This window comes from Phyllobates terribilis, unplaced genomic scaffold (genome assembly GCF_046119375.1).
Source record: "Phyllobates terribilis strain yellow unplaced genomic scaffold, ASM4611937v1 Scaffold_1__5_contigs__length_1240528914, whole genome shotgun sequence".
NCBI classification, from domain to species: domain Eukaryota; kingdom Metazoa; phylum Chordata; class Amphibia; order Anura; family Dendrobatidae; genus Phyllobates; species Phyllobates terribilis.
Genome location: NW_027362761.1, coordinates 870519331 through 870535713, shown reverse-complemented (window position 1 = coordinate 870535713; position 16383 = coordinate 870519331).

Sequence of the window (16383 nt, the reverse complement as noted above, 5' to 3'; positions counted from 1 at the left end):
TTAATGCCCCTTACAAGAGATGTGGAGGTCAGAGAGGTATAACAAGATGCTTTGAATGCCCGTCAGAAGAGACGTGGAGGTTAGAGTGGTATAATAAGACGCTTTGAATGCCCTTTACAAGAGACGTGGAGGTCAGAGTCGTATAACAAGATGTTTTTAATGCCCATTACAGGAGACATGGAGGTTAAAGTGGTATAACAAGATGCTTTTAATGCCCCTTACAAGAGATGTGGAGGTCAGAGTGGTATAACAAGACACTTTTAATGCCCGTCAGAAGAGACGTGGAGGTCAGAGTGGTATAACAAGACTCTTTTAAAGCCCCTTACAAGAGACGTGGAGGTCAGAGTGGTATAACAAGACGCTTTTAATGCCCGTCAGAAGAGACGTGGAGGTCAGAGTGGTATAACAAGACGCTTTTAATGCCCCTTACAAGAGATGTGGAGGTCAGAGTGGTATAACAAGACGCTTTTAATGCCCGTCAGAAGAGATGTGGAGGTCAGAGTCTTAAAACAAGATGCTTTTAATGCCCCTTACAAGAGACGTGGAGGTCAGAGTGGTATAACAAGGTGCTTTTAATGCCCCTTACAAGAGATGTGGAGGTCAGAGTGGTATAACAAGACGCTTTTAATGCCCGTCAGAAGAGACGTGGAGGTCAGAGTGGTATGACAAGACTCTTTTAATGTCCCTTACAAGAGACGTGGAGGTCAGAGTGGTATAACAAGACGCTTTTAATGCCCCTTACAAGAGACGTGGAGGTCAGATTGGTATAACAAGACGCTTTTAATGCCCCTTACAAGAGAGGTGGAGGTCAGAGTGGTATAACAAGATGCTTTTATTGCCCGTTACAAGAGACGTGGAGGTCAGAGTGGTATAACAAGAGGCTTTTATTGCCCGTCAGAAGAGACGTGGAGGTCAGAGTGGTATAACAAGACTCTTTTAATGTGCCTTACAAGAGACGTGGAGGTCAGAGTGGTATAACAAGACGCTTTTAATGCCCGTCAGAAGAGACGTGGAGGTCAGAGTGGTATAACCAGATGCTTTTAATGCCCCTTACAAGAGACGTGGAGGTCAGAGTGGTATAACAAGATGCTTTTAATGCCCCTTACAAGACATGTGGAGGTCAGAGTGGTATAACAATACGCTTTTAATGCCCCTTACAAGAGACGTGGAGGTCAGAGTGGTATATCAAGTCGCTTTTAATGCCCCTTACAAGAGACGTGGAGGTCAGAGTGGTATAACGAGACGCTTTTAATGCCCCTTACAAGAGAAGTGGAGGTCAGAGTGGTATAAGAAGACACTTTTAATGCCCCTTACAAGAGACGTGGAGGTCAGAGTGGTATAACAAGACGATTTCATGCCGCTTACAAGAGACGTGGAGGTCAGAGTGGTATAACAAGACGCTTTTAATGCCCCTTACAAGAGATGTGGAGGTCAGAGTGGTATAACAAGACGCTTTTAATGCCCCATACAAGAGACGTGGAGGACAGAGTGGTATAACAAGATGCTTTTAATGCCCCTTACAAGACATGTGGAGGTCAGAGTGGTATAACAAGACGCTTTTAATGCCCCTTGCAAAAGAAGTGGAGCTCAGAGTGGTATAACAAGATGCTTTTAATGCCCCTTACAAGAGAAGAGGAGGTCAGAGTGGTATAACAAGAAGCTTTTAATGCCCCTTACAAGAGACGTGGAGATCAAAGTTGTATAACAAGTCGCTTTTAATGCCCCTTACAAGAGAAGTGTAGGTCAGAGTGGTATAACGAGACGCTTTTAATGCCCCTTACAAGAAATATAGAGGTCAGAGTGGTATAACAAGACGCTTTTAATGCCCCGTCAGAAGAGAAGTGGAGGTCAGAGTGGCATAACAAGATGCTTTTAATGCCCCTTACAAGAGACGTGGAGGTCAGAGTGGTATAACAAGACACTTTTAATGCCCATTACAAGAGACGTGGAGGTCAGAGTGGTATAACAAGACGATTTCATGCCCCTTACAAGAGACGTGGAGGTCAGAGTGGTATAACAAGACGCTTTTAATGCCCCTTACAAGAGATGTGGAGGTAAGAGTGGTATAACAAGCCGCTTTTAATGCCCGTCAGAAGAGACGTGGAGGTCAGAGTGGTATAACAAGATGCTTTTAATGCCCCTTACAAGAGATGTGGAGGTCAGAGTGGTATAACAAGACGCTTTTAATGCCAGTCAGAAGAGACGTGTAGGTCAGAATGGTATAACAAGACGCTTTTAATGCCCTTTACAAGAGATGTGGAGGTCAGAGTGCTATAACAAGACTCTTTTAAGGCCCGTCAGAAGAGACGTGGAGGTGAGAGTGGTATAACAAGACGCTTTTAATGCCCCTCACAAGTGACGTGGAGGTCAGAGTGGTATAACTAGATGCTTTTAATACCCCTTACAAGAAATGTGGAGGTCAGAGTGGTATAACAAGATGCTTTGAATGCCCGTCAGAAGAGACGTGGAGGTCAGAGTGGTATAACAAGACGCTTTTAATGCCCCTTACAAGAGATGTGGAGGTCAGAGTGGTATAACAAGACGCTTTTAATGCCCGTCAGAAGAGACGTGGAAGTCAGAGTGGAATAACAAGACGCTTTGAATGCCCTTTACAAGAGATGTGGAGGTCAGAGTGGTATAACCAGATGCTTTTAATGCCCCTTACAAGAAACGTGGAGGTTAAAGTGGTATAACAAGATGCTTTTAATGCCCCTTACAAGAGATGTGGAGGTCAGAGTGGTATAACAAGACACTTTTAATGCCCGTCAGAAGAGACGTGGAGGTCAGAGAGTTATAACAAGACTCTTTTAAAGCCCCTTACAAGAGATGTGGAGGTCAGAGTGGTATAACAAGATGCTTTTAATGACCGTCAGAAGAGACGTGGAGGTCAGAGCAGTATAACAAGACGCATTTAATGCCCCTTAAAAGAGATGTGGAGGTCAGAGTGGTATAACAAGATGCTTTTAATGCCCGTCAGAAGAGACGTGGAGGTCAGAGTGGTCAAACAAGATGCTTTTAATGCCCGTTACAAGAGACGTGGAGGTCAGAGTGGTATAACAAGGTGCTTTTAATGCCCCTTACAAGAGATGTGGAGATCAGAGTGGTATAACAAGATGCTTTTAATGCCCGTCAGAAGAGACGTGGAGGTCAGAGTGGTATAACAAGACTCTTTTAATGTCCCTTACAAGAGACGTGGAGGTCAGACTGGTATAACAAGACGCTTTTAATGCCCGTCAGAAGAGACGTGGAGGTCAGAGTGGTATAACAAGACGATTTCATGCCGCTTACAAGAGACGTGGAGGTCAGAGTAGTATAACAAGACGCTTTTAATGCCCCTTACAAGAGACGTGGATCTCAGAGTGTTATAACAAGATGCTTTGAATGCCCCTTACTAGAGACGTGGAGGTCAGAGTGGTATAACAAGACGCTTTTAATGCCCATCAGAAGAGACGTGGAGGTCAGAGTGGTATAACAAGACGCTTTAAATGCCCCTTACAAGAGATGTGGAGGTCAGAGTGGTATAACAAGACGCTTTTAATGGCCGTCAGAAGACATGTGGAGGTCAGAGTGGTAAAACAAGATGCTTTTAATGCCCCTTACAAGAGACGTGGAGGTCAGAGTGGTATAACAAGGTGCTTTTAATGCCCCTTACAAGAGATGTGGAGGTCAGAGTGGTATAACAAGACGCTTTTAATACCCGTCAGAAGAGACGTGGAGGTCAGAGTGGTATGACAAGACTCTTTTAATGTCCCTTACAAGAGACGTGGAGGTCAGAGTGGTACAACAAGACGCTTTTAATGCCCCTTACAAGAGACGTGGAGGTCAGATTGGTATAACAAGACGCTTTTAATGCCCGTCAGAAGAGACGTGGAAGTCAGAGTGGTAAAACAAGACGCTTTGAATGCCCTTTACAAGAGACCTGGAGGTCAGAGTGGTATAAACAGATGCTTTTAATGCCCATTACAAGAGACGTGGAGGTTAAAGTGGTATAACAAGATGCTTTTAATGCCCCTTACAAGAGATGTGGAGGTCAGAGTGGTATAACAAGACACTTTTAATGCCCGTCAGAAGAGACGTGGAGGTCAGAGTGGTATAACAAGACTCTTTTAAAGCCCCTTACAAGAGATGTGGAGGTCAGAGTGGTATAACAAGACGCTTTTAATGCCCGTCAGAAGAGACGTGGAGGTCAGAGTAGTATAACAAGACGCATGTAATGCCCCTTACAAGAGATGTGGAGGTCAGAGTGGTATAACAAGACGCTTTTAATACCAGTCAGAAGAGACGTGGAGGTCAGAGTGGTCAAACAAGATGCTTTTAATGCCCCTTACAAGAGACGTGGAGGTCAGAGTGGTATAACAAGGTGCTTTTAATGCCCCTTACAAGAGATGTGGAGATCAGAGTGGTATAACAAGATGCTTTTAATGCCCGTCAGAAGAGACGTGGAGGTCAGAGTGGTATAACAAGACTCTTTTAATGTCCCTTACAAGAGACGTGGAGGTCAGACTGGTATAACAAGACGCTTTTAATGCCCGTCAGAAGAGACGTGGAGGTCAGAGTGGTATAACAAGACACTTTTAATGCCCCTTACTAGGGAAGTGGAGGTCAGAGTGGTATAACAAGACGATTTCATGCCGCTTACAAGAGACGTGGAGGTCAGAGTAGTATAACAAGACGATTTTAATGCCCCTTACAAGAGACATGGATCTCAGAGTGTTATAACAAGATGCTTTTAATGCCCCTTACTAGAGACGTGGAGGTCAGAGTGGTATAACAAGATGCTTTTAATGCCCCTTACAAGAGAAGTGGAGGTCAGAGTGGTATAACAAGATGCTTTTAATGCCCCTTACAAGAGACGTGGAGGTCAGAGTGGTATAACAAGACGCTTTTATTGCCCATTACAAGAGACGTGGAGGTCAGAGTGGTATAACAAGACGCTTTTAATGCCCGTCATCAGAGAAGTGGAGGTGAGAGTGGTATAACAAGATGCTTTTAATGCCCCTTACAAGAGACGTGGAGGTCAGAGTGGTATAACAAGATACTTTTAATGCCCCTTACAAGACATGTGGAGGTCAGAGTGGTATAACAAGACGCTTTTATTGCCCCTTACAAGAGACGTGGAGCTCAGAGTGGTATAACAAGATGCTTTTAATGCCCCTTACAAGAGACGTGGAGGTCAGAGTGGTATAACAAGATGCTTTTAATGCCCCTTACAAGAGACATGGAGGTCAGAGTGGTATAACAAGTCGCTTTTAATGCCCCTTAAAAGAGACGTGGAGGTCAGAGTGATATAACGAGACGCTTTTAATGCCCCTTACAAGAGATGTGGAGGTCAGAGTGGTATAACAAGACGCTTTTAATGCCCCGTCAGAAAAGAAGTGGAGGTCAGAGTGGTATAACAAGATGCTTTTAATGCCCCTTACAAGAGACGTGGAGGTCAGAGTGGTATAAGAAGACACTTTTAATGCCCCTTACAAGAGACGTGGAGGTCAGAGTGGTATAACAAGACGATTTCATGCCGCTTACAAGAGACGTGGAGGTCAGAGTGGTATAACAAGACGCTTTTAATGCCCCTTACAAGAGATGTGGAGGTCAGAGTGGTATAACAAGCCGCTTTTAATGCCCGTCAGAAGAGACGTGGAGGTCAGAGTGGTATAACAAGACGCTTTTAATGCCGCTTACAAGAGATGTGGAGGTCAGAGTGGTATAACAAGACGCTTTTAATGCCCGTCAGAAGAGATGTGTAGGTCAGAATGGTATAACAAGATGCTTTTAATGCCCTTTACAAGAGATGTGGAGGTCAGAGTGGTATAACAAGACGCTTTTAAGGCCCGTCAGAAGAGACGTGGGGCTCAGAGTGGTATAACAAAACGCTTTAAATGCCCCTCTCAAGAGATGTGGAGGTCAGAGTGGTATAACTAGATGCTTTTAATGCCCCTTACAAGAGATGTGGAGGTCAGAGAGGTATAACAAGATGCTTTGAATGCCCGTCAGAAGAGACGTGGAGGTTAGAGTGGTATAATAAGACACTTTGAATGCCCTTTACAAGAGACGTGGAGGTCAGAGTCGTATAACAAGATGTTTTTAATGCCCATTACAGGAGACATGGAGGTTAAAGTGGTATAACAAGATGCTTTTAATGCCCCTTACAAGAGATGTGGAGGTCAGAGTGGTATAACAAGACACTTTTAATGCCCGTCAGAAGAGACGTGGAGGTCAGAGTGGTATAACAAGACTCTTTTAAAGCCCCTTACAAGAGATGTGGAGGTCAGAGTGGTATAACAAGACGCTTTTAATGCCCGTCAGAAGAGACGTGGAGGTCAGAGTGGTATAACAAGACGCTTTTCATGCCCCTTACAAGAGATGTGGAGGTCAGAGTGGTATAACAAGACGCTTTTAATGGCCGTCAGAAGACATGTGGAGGTCAGAGTGGTAAAACAAGATGCTTTTAATGCCCCTTACAAGAGATGTGTAGGTCAGAGTGGTATAACAAGGTGCTTTTAATTCCCCTTACAAGAGATGTGGAGGTCAGAGTGGTATAACAAGACGCTTTTAATACCCGTCAGAAGAGACGTGGAGGTCAGAGTGGTATGACAAGACTCTTTTAATGTCCCTCACAAGAGACGTGGAGGTCAGAGTGGTATAACAAGACGCTTTTAATGCCCCTTACAAGAGACGTGGAGGTCAGAGTGGTATAACAAGACGCTTTTATTGCCCGTTACAAGAGACGTGGAGGTCAGAGTGGTATAACAAGATGCTTTTAATGCCCGTCAGAAGAGACGTGGAGGTCAGAGTGGTATAACAAGACTCTTTTAATGTCCCTTACAAGAGACGTGGAGGTCAGAGTGGTATAACAAGACGCTTTTAATGCCCGTCAGAAGAGACGTGGAGGTCAGAGTGGTATAACCAGATGCTTTTAATGCCCCTTACAAGAGACGTGGAGGTCAGAGTGGTATAACAAGATGCTTTTAATGCCCCTTACAAGACATGTGGAGGTGAGAGTGGTATAACAAGACGCTTTTAATGCCCCTTACAAGAGACGTGGAGCTCAGAGTGGTATAACAAGATGCTACTAATGCCCCTTACAAGAGAAGTGGAGGTCAGAGTGGTATAACAAGACTCTTTTAATGGCCCTTACAAGAGACGTGGAGGTCAGAGTGGTATATTAAGTCGCTTTTAATGCCCCTTACAAGAGACGTGGACGTCAGAGTGGTATATTAAGTCGCTTTTAATGCCCCTTACAAGAGATGTTGAGGTCAGAGAGGTATAACAAGGCGCTTTTAATGCCCCGTCAGTAGAGAAGTGGAGGTCAGAGTGGTATAACAAGACGCTTTAAATGCCCCTCACAAGAGACATGGAGGTCAGAGTGGTATAACTAGATGCTTTTAATGCCCCTTACAAGAGATGTGGAGGTCAGAGTCATATAACAACATGTTTTTAATGCCCCTTACAGGAGACGTGGAGGTTAAAGTGGTATAAAAAGATGCTTTTAAAGCCCCTTACAAGAGATGTGGAGGTCAGAGTGGTATAACAAGACACTTTTAATGCCCGTCAGAAGAGACGTGGAGGTCAGAGTGGTATAACAAGACTCTTTTAAAGCCCCTTACAAGAGACGTGGAGGTCAGAGTGGTATAACAAGACGCTTTTAATGCCCGTCAGAAGAGACGTGGAGGTCAGAGTGGTATAACAAGACGCTTTTAATGCCCCTTACAAGAGATGTGGAGGTCAGAGTGGTATAACAAGACGCTTTTAATGCCCGTCAGAAGAGACGTGGAAGTCAGAGTGGAATAACAAGACGCTTTGAATGCCCTTTACAAGAGATGTGGAGGTCAGAGTGGTATAACCAGATGCTTTTAATGCCCCTTACAAGAAACGTGGAGGTTAAAGTGGTATAACAAGATGCTTTTAATGCCCCTTACAAGAGATGTGGAGGTCAGAGTGGTATAACAAGACACTTTTAATGCCCGTCAGAAGAGACGTGGAGGTCAGAGAGTTATAACAAGACTCTTTTAAAGCCCCTTACAAGAGATGTGGAGGTCAGAGTGGTATAACAAGATGCTTTTAATGACCGTCAGAAGAGACGTGGAGGTCAGAGCAGTATAACAAGACGCATTTAATGCCCCTTACAAGAGATGTGGAGGTCAGAGTGGTATAACAAGACGCTTTTAATGCCCGTCAGAAGAGACGTGGAGGTCAGAGTGGTCAAACAAGATGCTTTTAATGCCCGTTACAAGAGACGTGGAGGTCAGAGTGGTATAACAAGGTGCTTTTAATGCCCCTTACAAGAGATGTGGAGATCAGAGTGGTATAACAAGATGCTTTTAATGCCCGTCAGAAGAGACGTGGAGGTCAGAGTGGTATAACAAGACTCTTTTAAAGTCCCTTACAAGAGACGTGGAGGTCAGACTGGTATAACAAGACGCTTTTAATGCCCGTCAGAAGAGACGTGGAGGTCAGAGTGGTATAACAAGACGATTTCATGCCGCTTACAAGAGACGTGGAGGTCAGAGTAGTATAACAAGACGCTTTTAATGCCCCTTACAAGAGACGTGGATCTCAGAGTGTTATAACAAGATGCTTTGAATGCCCCTTACTAGAGACGTGGAGGTCAGAGTGGTATAACAAGACGCTTTTAATGCCCATCAGAAGAGACGTGGAGGTCAGAGTGGTATAACAAGACGCTTTAAATGCCCCTTACAAGAGATGTGGAGGTCAGAGTGGTATAACAAGACGCTTTTAATGGCCGTCAGAAGACATGTGGAGGTCAGAGTGGTAAAACAAGATGCTTTTAATGCCCCTTACAAGAGACGTGGAGGTCAGAGTGGTATAACAAGGTGCTTTTAATGCCCCTTACAAGAGATGTGGAGGTCAGAGTGGTATAACAAGACGCTTTTAATACCCGTCAGAAGAGACGTGGAGGTCAGAGTGGTATGACAAGACTCTTTTAATGTCCCTTACAAGAGACGTGGAGGTCAGAGTGGTACAACAAGACGCTTTTAATGCCCCTTACAAGAGACGTGGAGGTCAGATTGGTATAACAAGACGCTTTTAATGCCCGTCAGAAGAGACGTGGAAGTCAGAGTGGTAAAACAAGACGCTTTGAATGCCCTTTACAAGAGACGTGGAGGTCAGAGTGGTATAAACAGATGCTTTTAATGCCCATTACAAGAGACGTGGAGGTTAAAGTGGTATAACAAGATGCTTTTAATGCCCCTTACAAGAGATGTGGAGGTCAGAGTGGTATAACAAGACACTTTTAATGCCCGTCAGAAGAGACGTGGAGGTCAGAGTGGTATAACAAGACTCTTTTAAAGCCCCTTACAAGAGATGTGGAGGTCAGAGTGGTATAACAAGACGCTTTTAATGCCCGTCAGAAGAGACGTGGAGGTCAGAGTAGTATAACAAGACGCATGTAATGCCCCTTACAAGAGATGTGGAGGTCAGAGTGGTATAACAAGACGCTTTTAATACCAGTCAGAAGAGACGTGGAGGTCAGAGTGGTCAAACAAGATGCTTTTAATGCCCCTTACAAGAGACGTGGAGGTCAGAGTGGTATAACAAGGTGCTTTTAATGCCCCTTACAAGAGATGTGGAGATCAGAGTGGTATAACAAGATGCTTTTAATGCCCGTCAGAAGAGACGTGGAGGTCAGAGTGGTATAACAAGACTCTTTTAATGTCCCTTACAAGAGACGTGGAGGTCAGACTGGTATAACAAGACGCTTTTAATGCCCGTCAGAAGAGACGTGGAGGTCAGAGTGGTATAACAAGACACTTTTAATGCCCCTTACTAGGGAAGTGGAGGTCAGAGTGGTATAACAAGACGATTTCATGCCGCTTACAAGAGACGTGGAGGTCAGAGTAGTATAACAAGACGATTTTAATGCCCCTTACAAGAGACATGGATCTCAGAGTGTTATAACAAGATGCTTTTAATGCCCCTTACTAGAGACGTGGAGGTCAGAGTGGTATAACAAGATGCTTTTAATGCCCCTTACAAGAGAAGTGGAGGTCAGAGTGGTATAACAAGATGCTTTTAATGCCCCTTACAAGAGACGTGGAGGTCAGAGTGGTATAACAAGACGCTTTTATTGCCCGTTACAAGAGACGTGGAGGTCAGAGTGGTATAACAAGACGCTTTTAATGCCCGTCATCAGAGAAGTGGAGGTGAGAGTGGTATAACAAGATGCTTTTAATGTCCCTTACAAGAGACGTGGAGGTCAGAGTGGTATAACAAGACGCTTTTAAGGCCCATCAGAAGAGACGTGGAGGTCAGATTAGTATAACAAGATGCTTTTAATGCCCCTTACAAGAGACGTGGAGGTCAGAGTGGTATAACAAGATACTTTTAATGCCCCTTACAAGACATTTGGAGGTCAGAGTGGTATAACAAGACGCTTTTATTGCCCCTTACAAGAGACGTGGAGCTCAGAGTGGTATAACAAGATGCTTTTAATGCCCCTTACAAGAGACGTGGAGGTCAGAGTGGTATAACAAGATGCTTTTAATGCCCCTTACAAGAGACATGGAGGTCAGAGTGGTATAACAAGTCGCTTTTAATGCCCCTTACAAGAGACGTGGAGGTCAGAGTGATATAACGAGACGCTTTTAATGCCCCTTACAAGAGATGTGGAGGTCAGAGTGGTATAACAAGACGCTTTTAATGCCCCGTCAGAAAAGAAGTGGAGGTCAGAGTGGTATAACAAGATGCTTTTAATGCCCCTTACAAGAGACGTGGAGGTCAGAGTGGTATAAGAAGACACTTTTAATGCCCCTTACAAGAGACGTGGAGGTCAGAGTGGTATAACAAGACGATTTCATGCCGCTTACAAGAGACGTGGAGGTCAGAGTGGTATAACAAGACGCTTTTAATGCCCCTTACAAGAGATGTGGAGGTCAGAGTGGTATAACAAGCCGCTTTTAATGCCCGTCAGAAGAGACGTGGAGGTCAGAGTGGTATAACAAGACGCTTTTAATGCCGCTTACAAGAGATGTGGAGGTCAGAGTGGTATAACAAGACGCTTTTAATGCCCGTCAGAAGAGATGTGTAGGTCAGAATGGTATAACAAGATGCTTTTAATGCCCTTTACAAGAGATGTGGAGGTCAGAGTGGTATAACAAGACGCTTTTAAGGCCCGTCAGAAGAGACGTGGAGCTCAGAGTGGTATAACAAAACGCTTTAAATGCCCCTCTCAAGAGATGTGGAGGTCAGAGTGGTATAACTAGATGCTTTTAATGCCCCTTACAAGAGATGTGGAGGTCAGAGAGGTATAACAAGATGCTTTGAATGCCCGTCAGAAGAGACGTGGAGGTTAGAGTGGTATAATAAGACGCTTTGAATGCCCTTTACAAGAGACGTGGAGGTCAGAGTCGTATAACAAGATGTTTTTAATGCCCATTACAGGAGACATGGAGGTTAAAGTGGTATAACAAGATGCTTTTAATGCCCCTTACAAGAGATGTGGAGGTCAGAGTGGTATAACAAGACACTTTTAATGCCCGTCAGAAGAGACGTGGAGGTCAGAGTGGTATAACAAGACTCTTTTAAAGCCCCTTACAAGAGATGTGGAGGTCAGAGTGGTATAACAAGACGCTTTTAATGCCCGTCAGAAGAGACGTGGAGGTCAGAGTGGTATAACAAGACGCTTTTCATGCCCCTTACAAGAGATGTGGAGGTCAGAGTGGTATAACAAGACGCTTTTAATGGCCGTCAGAAGACATGTGGAGGTCAGAGTGGTAAAACAAGATGCTTTTAATGCCCCTTACAAGAGATGTGGAGGTCAGAGTGGTATAACAAGGTGCTTTTAATTCCCCTTACAAGAGATGTGGAGGTCAGAGTGGTATAACAAGACGCTTTTAATACCCGTCAGAAGAGACGTGGAGGTCAGAGTGGTATGACAAGACTCTTTTAATGTCCCTCACAAGAGACGTGGAGGTCAGAGTGGTATAACAAGACGCTTTTAATGCCCCTTACAAGAGACGTGGAGGTCAGATTGGTATAACAAGACGCTTTTAATGCCCCTTTCAAGAGAGGTGGAGGTCAGAGTGGTATAACAAGACGCTTTTATTGCCCGTTACAAGAGACGTGGAGGTCAGAGTGGTATAACAAGATGCTTTTAATGCCCGTCAGAAGAGACGTGGAGGTCAGAGTGGTATAACAAGACTCTTTTAATGTCCCTTACAAGAGACGTGGAGGTCAGAGTGGTATAACAAGACGCTTTTAATGCCCGTCAGAAGAGAGGTGGAGGTCAGAGTGGTATAACCAGATGCTTTTAATGCCCCTTACAAGAGACGTGGAGGTCAGAGTGGTATAACAAGATGCTTTTAATGCCCCTTACAAGACATGTGGAGGTCAGAGTGGTATAACAAGACGCTTTTAATGCCCCTTACAAGAGACGTGGAGCTCAGAGTGGTATAACAAGATGTTACTAATGCCCCTTACAAGAGAAGTGGAGGTCAGAGTGGTATAACAAGACGCTTTTAATGGCCCTTACAAGAGACGTGGAGGTCAGAGTGGTATATTAAGTCGCTTTTAATGCCCCTTACAAGAGACGTGGACGTCAGAGTGGTATATTAAGTCGCTTTTAATGCCCCTTACAAGAGATGTTGAGGTCAGAGAGGTATAACAAGGCGCTTTTAATGCCCCGTCAGAAGAGAAGTGGAGGTCAGAGTGGTATAACAAGACTCTTTTAAAGCCCCTTACAAGAGACGTGGAGGTCAGAGTGGTATAACAAGACGCTTTTAATGCCCGTCAGAAGAGACGTGGAGGTCAGAGTGGTATAACAAGACGCTTTTAATGCCCCTTACAAGAGATGTGGAGGTCAGAGTGGTATAACAAGACGCTTTTAATGCCCGTCAGAAGAGACGTGGAAGTCAGAGTGGAATAACAAGACGCTTTGAATGCCCTTTACAAGAGATGTGGAGGTCAGAGTGGTATAACCAGATGCTTTTAATGCCCCTTACAAGAAACGTGGAGGTTAAAGTGGTATAACAAGATGCTTTTAATGCCCCTTACAAGAGATGTGGAGGTCAGAGTGGTATAACAAGACACTTTTAATGCCCGTCAGAAGAGACGTGGAGGTCAGAGAGTTATAACAAGACTCTTTTAAAGCCCCTTACAAGAGATGTGGAGGTCAGAGTGGTATAACAAGATGCTTTTAATGACCGTCAGAAGAGACGTGGAGGTCAGAGCAGTATAACAAGACGCATTTAATGCCCCTTACAAGAGATGTGGAGGTCAGAGTGGTATAACAAGACGCTTTTAATGCCCGTCAGAAGAGACGTGGAGGTCAGAGTGGTCAAACAAGATGCTTTTAATGCCCGTTACAAGAGACGTGGAGGTCAGAGTGGTATAACAAGGTGCTTTTAATGCCCCTTACAAGAGATGTGGAGATCAGAGTGGTATAACAAGATGCTTTTAATGCCCGTCAGAAGAGACGTGGAGGTCAGAGTGGTATAACAAGACTCTTTTAAAGTCCCTTACAAGAGACGTGGAGGTCAGACTGGTATAACAAGACGCTTTTAATGCCCGTCAGAAGAGACGTGGAGGTCAGAGTGGTATAACAAGACGATTTCATGCCGCTTACAAGAGACGTGGAGGTCAGAGTAGTATAACAAGACGCTTTTAATGCCCCTTACAAGAGACGTGGATCTCAGAGTGTTATAACAAGATGCTTTGAATGCCCCTTACTAGAGACGTGGAGGTCAGAGTGGTATAACAAGACGCTTTTAATGCCCATCAGAAGAGACGTGGAGGTCAGAGTGGTATAACAAGACGCTTTAAATGCCCCTTACAAGAGATGTGGAGGTCAGAGTGGTATAACAAGACGCTTTTAATGGCCGTCAGAAGACATGTGGAGGTCAGAGTGGTAAAACAAGATGCTTTTAATGCCCCTTACAAGAGACGTGGAGGTCAGAGTGGTATAACAAGGTGCTTTTAATGCCCCTTACAAGAGATGTGGAGGTCAGAGTGGTATAACAAGACGCTTTTAATACCCGTCAGAAGAGACGTGGAGGTCAGAGTGGTATGACAAGACTCTTTTAATGTCCCTTACAAGAGACGTGGAGGTCAGAGTGGTACAACAAGACGCTTTTAATGCCCCTTACAAGAGACGTGGAGGTCAGATTGGTATAACAAGACGCTTTTAATGCCCGTCAGAAGAGACGTGGAAGTCAGAGTGGTAAAACAAGACGCTTTGAATGCCCTTTACAAGAGACGTGGAGGTCAGAGTGGTATAAACAGATGCTTTTAATGCCCATTACAAGAGACGTGGAGGTTAAAGTGGTATAACAAGATGCTTTTAATGCCCCTTACAAGAGATGTGGAGGTCAGAGTGGTATAACAAGACACTTTTAATGCCCGTCAGAAGAGACGTGGAGGTCAGAGTGGTATAACAAGACTCTTTTAAAGCCCCTTACAAGAGATGTGGAGGTCAGAGTGGTATAACAAGACGCTTTTAATGCCCGTCAGAAGAGACGTGGAGGTCAGAGTAGTATAACAAGACGCATGTAATGCCCCTTACAAGAGATGTGGAGGTCAGAGTGGTATAACAAGACGCTTTTAATACCAGTCAGAAGAGACGTGGAGGTCAGAGTGGTCAAACAAGATGCTTTTAATGCCCCTTACAAGAGACGTGGAGGTCAGAGTGGTATAACAAGGTGCTTTTAATGCCCCTTACAAGAGATGTGGAGATCAGAGTGGTATAACAAGATGCTTTTAATGCCCGTCAGAAGAGACGTGGAGGTCAGAGTGGTATAACAAGACTCTTTTAATGTCCCTTACAAGAGACGTGGAGGTCAGACTGGTATAACAAGACGCTTTTAATGCCCGTCAGAAGAGACGTGGAGGTCAGAGTGGTATAACAAGACACTTTTAATGCCCCTTACTAGGGAAGTGGAGGTCAGAGTGGTATAACAAGACGATTTCATGCCGCTTACAAGAGACGTGGAGGTCAGAGTAGTATAACAAGACGATTTTAATGCCCCTTACAAGAGACATGGATCTCAGAGTGTTATAACAAGATGCTTTTAATGCCCCTTACTAGAGACGTGGAGGTCAGAGTGGTATAACAAGATGCTTTTAATGCCCCTTACAAGAGAAGTGGAGGTCAGAGTGGTATAACAAGATGCTTTTAATGCCCCTTACAAGAGACGTGGAGGTCAGAGTGGTATAACAAGACGCTTTTATTGCCCGTTACAAGAGACGTGGAGGTCAGAGTGGTATAACAAGACGCTTTTAATGCCCGTCATCAGAGAAGTGGAGGTGAGAGTGGTATAACAAGATGCTTTTAATGTCCCTTACAAGAGACGTGGAGGTCAGAGTGGTATAACAAGACGCTTTTAAGGCCCATCAGAAGAGACGTGGAGGTCAGATTAGTATAACAAGATGCTTTTAATGCCCCTTACAAGAGACGTGGAGGTCAGAGTGGTATAACAAGATACTTTTAATGCCCCTTACAAGACATTTGGAGGTCAGAGTGGTATAACAAGACGCTTTTATTGCCCCTTACAAGAGACGTGGAGCTCAGAGTGGTATAACAAGATGCTTTTAATGCCCCTTACAAGAGACGTGGAGGTCAGAGTGGTATAACAAGATGCTTTTAATGCCCCTTACAAGAGACATGGAGGTCAGAGTGGTATAACAAGTCGCTTTTAATGCCCCTTACAAGAGACGTGGAGGTCAGAGTGATATAACGAGACGCTTTTAATGCCCCTTACAAGAGATGTGGAGGTCAGAGTGGTATAACAAGACGCTTTTAATGCCCCGTCAGAAAAGAAGTGGAGGTCAGAGTGGTATAACAAGATGCTTTTAATGCCCCTTACAAGAGACGTGGAGGTCAGAGTGGTATAAGAAGACACTTTTAATGCCCCTTACAAGAGACGTGGAGGTCAGAGTGGTATAACAAGACGATTTCATGCCGCTTACAAGAGACGTGGAGGTCAGAGTGGTATAACAAGACGCTTTTAATGCCCCTTACAAGAGATGTGGAGGTCAGAGTGGTATAACAAGCCGCTTTTAATGCCCGTCAGAAGAGACGTGGAGGTCAGAGTGGTATAACAAGACGCTTTTAATGCCGCTTACAAGAGATGTGGAGGTCAGAGTGGTATAACAAGACGCTTTTAATGCCCGTCAGAAGAGATGTGTAGGTCAGAATGGTATAACAAGATGCTTTTAATGCCCTTTACAAGAGATGTGGAGGTCAGAGTGGTATAACAAGACGCTTTTAAGGCCCGTCAGAAGAGACGTGGAGCTCAGAGTGGTATAACAAAACGCTTTAAATGCCCCTCTCAAGAGATGTGGAGGTCAGAGTGGTATAACTAGATGCTTTTAATGCCCCTTACAAGAGATGTGGAGGTCAGAGAGGTATAACAAGATGCTTTGAATGCC